This window comes from Podarcis filfolensis, assembly GCF_964270895.1.
Source record: "Podarcis filfolensis genome assembly, chromosome: 10".
NCBI classification, from domain to species: domain Eukaryota; kingdom Metazoa; phylum Chordata; class Lepidosauria; order Squamata; family Lacertidae; genus Podarcis; species Podarcis filfolensis.
The window spans coordinates 697,799-703,833 of record NC_139612.1 but is presented as its reverse complement, the minus strand read 5'-3'; the positions used below and the strand labels follow the sequence as shown (position 1 = coordinate 703,833).

General features: G+C 44.6%; 1 long non-coding RNA gene across 1 annotated transcript; it reads left to right on the top strand.

Moving 5' to 3' along the window:
* Positions 1-4,145: 4,145 nt before the first annotated feature.
* On the top strand, positions 4,146-5,736 carry LOC310744250. The gene is made up of 2 exons (XR_014539448.1): positions 4,146-4,505; positions 4,735-5,736. It is a non-coding gene; the product is annotated as an uncharacterized lncRNA (long non-coding RNA).
* Positions 5,737-6,035: the final 299 nt, after the last annotated feature.

The following is a 6,035-nucleotide window of genomic DNA, read 5'->3' as shown; positions in this document are numbered from 1 at the left end:
CTGTAACCTGAAGCATATGTAACCCAAGGTACCACTGTATACCCTTTCCCCCAATATATGTTTTTACACAGATGGATTTTCATAGAATAGCAGCTTGGTTGGCCTGTCCTCCATGGTTGCTCAAAATAACATGCATATCCTCTGCTGAAATGGTCAGGTCAAACTGTGTGGTCATGTACAATGGTGGGCATAGACCCATCCCATTATGCTTTGCCAGTGTGGAACATAGCCATGGAGTGTGTCCTAAGAGCTTGGATGGAGGATAGTTCTTCAGGCACTCTGTCCACCAAATCTAAATCCTTAAACCTGTTCCTCACTTCCCCTGTGTATTCATAAGGGATTTGATTTAGATTGTATCTTACCGGCCCAGTGGTTTTTCCTACTTTCTTTAGTTTAAGCTTGAATTTTGCTATAAGAAGTTGATGATCTGAGCCACAGTCAGCTCCAGGTCATGGATCACGTTTGGTCAAAACTCTCCACTATGACCTGTTCATCTTGGGTGCCCTGCACGGCATAGTTCATAGCTTCTCTGAGTTATTCAAGCTCCTTCGCCACGGCAAGGCAATGATCCATGAATGATCAGTTAATGATTCCTAGTCCCTTTCACAGAACTACAGGTCCTGTCATTTCCTGGGGACAGGGAATTAAATGACCATGTCTGTAGTTTACATATGCTCCACCCACCTGTCCCAACCTATAAGATTGTTGTTGTTTAGTCGTTTAGTCGTGTCCGACTCTTCATGACCCCATGGACCAGAGCACGCCAGGCACTTCTGTCCTCCACTGCCTCCCGCAGTTTGCTCAGACTCATGTTTGTAGCTTCGAAGACACTATCCAACCATCTCGTCCTTTGTCGTCCCCTTCTCCTTGTGCCCTCCATCTTTCCCAACATCAGGGTCTTTTCCAGGGAGTCTTCTCTTCTCATGAGGTGGCCAAGGTATTGGAGCCTCAGCTTCACGATCTGTCCTTCCAGTGAGCACTCAGGGCTGATTTCCTTAAGAATGGATAGGTTTGATCTTCTTGCAGTCCATGGGACTCTCAAGAGTCTCAACTATACGGACCTTTGTTGGCAAGGTGATGTCTCTACTTTTTAAGATGCTGTCTAGGTTTGTCATTGCTTTCCTCCCAAGAAGCAGACGTCTCTTAATTTCGTGGCTGCTGTCACCATCTGCAGTGATCATGGAGCCCAAGAAAGTAAAATCTCTCACTGCCTCCATTTCTTCCCCTTCTATTTGCCAGGAGGTGATGGGACCAGTGGCCATGATCTTCGTTTTTTTTGATGTTGAGCTTCAGACCATATTTTGCGCTCTCCTCTTTCACCCTCAATAAAAGGTTCTTTAATTCCTCCTCACTTTCTGCCATCAAGGTTGTGTCATCTGCATATCTGAAGTTGTTGATATTTCTTCCAGCAATATTAATTCCAGCTAGGGATTCATCCAGCCCAGCCCTTCGCATGATGAATTCTGCATATAAGTTAAATAAACAGGGAGACAAAATACAGCCTTGTCGTACTCCTTTCCCAATTTTGAACTAATCAGTTGTTTCATATCCAGTTCTAACTGTAGCTTCTTGTCCCACATAGATTTCTCAGGAGACAGATGAGGTGATCAGGCACTCCCATTTCTTTAAGAACTTGCCATAGTTTACTGTGGTCAACACAGTCAAAGGCTTTTGCATAGTCAATGAAGCAGAAGTAGATGTCGTTCTGGAACTCTCTAGCTTTCTCCATAATCCAGCGCATGTTTGCAATTTGGTCTCTAGTTCCTCTGCCTCTTCTAAATCCAGCTTGCGCTTCTGGGAGTTCTTGGTCCACATACTGCTTGAGCCTTGCTTGTAGAATTTTAAGCATAACCTTGCTAGCATGTGAAATGAGTGCAATTGTGCAGTAGTTGGAGCATTCTTTAGCACTGCCCTTCTTTGGGATTGGGATGAAGACTGATCTTCTCCAGTCCTCTGGCCACTGCTGAGTTTTCCAAACTTGCTGGCATATTGAGTGTAGCACCTTAATAGCATCATCTTTTAAAATTTTAAATAGTTCAGCTGGAATACCATCACTTCCACTGGCCTTGTTATCTGCAGTGCTTTCTAAGGCCCATTTGACTTCACTCTCCAGGATGTCTGGCTCAAGGTCAGCAACCACACTACCTGGGGTGTACGAGACATCCATATCTTTCTGGTATAATTCCTCTGTGTATTCTTGCCACCTCTTCTTGATGTCTTCTGCTTCTGTTAGGTCCTTACCACTTTTGTCCTTTATTATAGTAATCTTTGAACGAAATGTTCCTTTCATATCTCCAATTTTCTTGAACAGATCTCTGGTTCCTCCCATTCTGTTGTTTTCCTCTATTTCTTTGCATTGCTCGTTTAAGAAGGCCTTCTTGTCTCTCCTTGCTATTTTTTGGAAATCTGCATTCAATTTCCTGTATCTTTTTCTATCTCCCTCGCATTTTGCTTGCCAACCTATAAGATTAGTTGGACCTAAACTAACAGAAAATATCATATAGCTGTTTCTGATCCCAAAGCTGGCATTTGAAAGATAGTACTTGACTATTAGCCAAATCCATATATTGCTGCTGTTGTGGCAAAACTTTCTATATTTGCATTCCCTCTCCTTTACCATCTCCATCAATGCAACACAGCTAGAATCAGTCGTACAACCCCAAATCATCCCATTTTACAGACCAGACTGTATGACCACATATGAAAGGTCACTTCTTGAACTTAGTTGGAGAAAAGGCTATACTAGAAAACCTGATTTTATAGGATTCAGAACCTGCCACCTGAAACAGCTGTGTCTCTCTACCTCATCTAGAGACAGTCATGTGTAAATACTGCTGCAATGGAGTATAATATGCAATGGAGTATAATATGCAATGGAGTATAATATGATTCCATGCAGGCAATGAGACTTGCACTCCAATCTTAAACGTATTCACCTTGAAATAAGTCCTACTCATAAAAGAACTTATATTCCAAGTAAGAATGTTGAGGATGGCAGGTTGTATTAACTTCCATTCAAAACCCATTTTCCTTAACTATATGTATTGTGGATCAAGTACAATCCTACACTGTAGACTTCTGTGGCTGGTAGCATACAAGGGCTAGTCCAACATGATTTACTGATACATGTCTTAAGACTTGCATTCTGAGATACTATGAAAACTTAGATAAATGTCTGTTTTCGCTGCTGAGCTACAGAATCAACACTGAATTCTAAGAAATTACAAAAAATCCACTTTTCTTGGCTTCTTCAGGAGAACCTTTCTAAAATGAAAGGGCTCAATTCAGCTGCATGCAATGGTGCTCTCCCAACACTCATGGACTCAGGGAACATGGGGAAAACCACTCCTTGGTCAGAGGTCTTCTGGTGCTGCTGTCCTGCAGATGCCAGCTTTTATTAACCCGGCAACAGAACATCTGCCTCATCATCTGACAACATGCCAAGATGGTGACTGTCTTGCCTAAGCCATAAAACACAGCCTTGCACAAACCACAGTCAACAATGGAAGCAAGCACTACACTGTGGGATGAAGTGGAAGTGCTGGGAGAGACTTCTCACTGTGATAGCTGAGGAAGAAAGTAGACTTGCTTGCTGCTGCAGTGTTTTCTGGTGGTGCCCAACACTTGACTATTAGCCAAGACTGTGCCTTCATGTGATTGCCATCTGCGCCTTGCCAACTCAGTCCTGCTGCTCTGCGTGGGAAGCTGCTTGGAGCTCCGCCTGAAAAGCAGAGCTCCAGTAGAACTCTGAAAACTCTGTACAAGACTAATCTCTCTCTCTCTCTCTCTCTCTCTCTCTCTCTCTCTCTCTCACACACACACACACACACACACACCCCTGCCAAATAGTGTGGTATTTTATTGGAGCTTCTTATGTTATATTATGTTTGCTACTTTGCTTGAAAAAGCTACTGTGCTATTTATTCTATTAAAGCCCAGTCTACTAGGATCCTTCCCCACCTATTGAAATCTCTCCAATCTCTGTCCCACCCCACCCAGCCCCTGCTTATGTTTGGAATGTGTTTTTAAATATTGGTAAAGGGTGTGGATTGGGAAGGAGCATGCAAGGGAGTCAGTGAGGAACAACACCCAAGGACTGCCAAAGCATAAAGATCAGGAACTTACTTTTGGAATAAGTTAGCTAATGTTCTGCTTTCCCCACATTCTAATAATATTCACACTCGGCATGCATAAAAAAAGATAGAGAAATGGTGTGGAGCTAAATTGGCAATAGCAACTGAAGAACACCTCTGGTGTCAGCTTCTGCCTGTCAAGAAAGACCTTGCTGGGAAGGAAATGCTTTCCTTGTCAAAGCAAAAGGCATCTGAGAATTGAGTGGCTGGGATCCATAGCTCAGTGTTTAGCATGAGGAAGGGCCCTGGTCCAATCCTTGGCATCTTCAGGTAGGGCTAGGAAAAGACCCCTGCCTGAAACCTCCAAGTCTTGCTGCCTCTCAGTAGTGAGCTAGATGGATTATGGTCTTACTCACTATAAGGCAGTTTCCTGTGTTGCTATGCTGATTGCTTCCAGAACTCAGACAGAGGGGGGAAATGTGTTGCCATCAGTCTTCACCGCCTCTGCTTAAGCTCTGCAAGCTGGTCGTTTTGGTCCAAGGTCCTCTACAATAAACAACTCCTGTGTATTGCAGATTGGGATTGCAGGTAGCACTCACCTCTGGAAAGGTTGAAGACCACTGCTGTTCTTCAGCAGATCTACACAGAGCTCCAATTGGAGCTTAGCTGTGATCTTTCCATTAGACACGACCCTGGTAAGTCACATGACAACTATACTGAGCTTGTGAGGGGTATAGGAAGATGCCTTACAGTGTACCAGACCAGGGGCAGGCATGTCCTGTTTTACAGCTTGAGGTGAAATGGGAAGCGCCACCTTGCCTTGCCGCTGCTCCGACCACCACCTACCTGCTCCTGCCACTGCCACATGCCTTGCCACATCTGCTAATGGCAGAAAAGCAGCAGTCACAGGAGCAGGCAGGGGGTTGGTGGGAAAGGAGAGAGAGAACCGGTACAGTCCGCACAGCAGCATGTACAACATGCCAAAATGATTAGCTTTCCTTGATATTAGACTCTCGGGAGCAGATCTGACCCTATTTTGGTAGTACTTAAAGATCTCAGACTCATCCCACAAAGAAGCAGAGGAACCACTTGCCCCATGGCTTCCTCCCAAGCTGCTTGGCTAATACCCATATGTTGGCAGTGTTCGGGTTTCTTTCCTGGCCCAGCAGCTAAGGAGGAAGGGGTCATCATGGGATGAAATCATTCAGAGGTATGGGCATGTGTGTAGGCGTCTTCACCTATTACACTATCTGTACACATGCACAAGTGTCTGAGTGAAAGTGTGTACATTTATTGCTTTGCATAGCTCAACTATTTATGTACACAGGTACATAGACGGTACTCTAGTTGAATGTAACAGGAAAATAACTCTTATGCCATATATGCCATCCCGCCACTGCCCCCCAGCCACCACTGACTTACGAAGATGAATTCTTAAAGGAGTCTATTAATGTAATGAAATCATTCATTATTAACACCTGCCACAAACTACATACAATACGCTTTAATCTGTAAGGTCCATTTATAATCATTATATGCACAATATATATATTAACTAATATTGGAAGACTTGCAAAACGTATACATAGCAGCTTTTTGTTTTTTACTGTGTTGCTTTTCACGCCTATGGATGCATTAAACACTTCAGATAGTTATTTGTAAAGCCATGTGTACAGTGTGTATTTCATTAATTAGAATAACCATTTTATTTTCTGCAGATATGTCTGCCCTCTCTTGGACACATCAGAGGCAGAGCTAGGTGCTCCAGCACCCGGAGCGGCATGCACCTGGGGGTGGGGCTCGCATCCCAGGGGCTGCCACGTGCCTCCCGGGGGGGGGGGTGCGTCGGCTGCTGCAAGCCTCCCTGGGGGTGCACTGCCCGTGGTGTCCTGGGGGGGCGCTGCCTGCGGCGAATGTTGGGGGCATCGCCGCAATGTCAGCCCCCCTCAGGGATGGCACCCA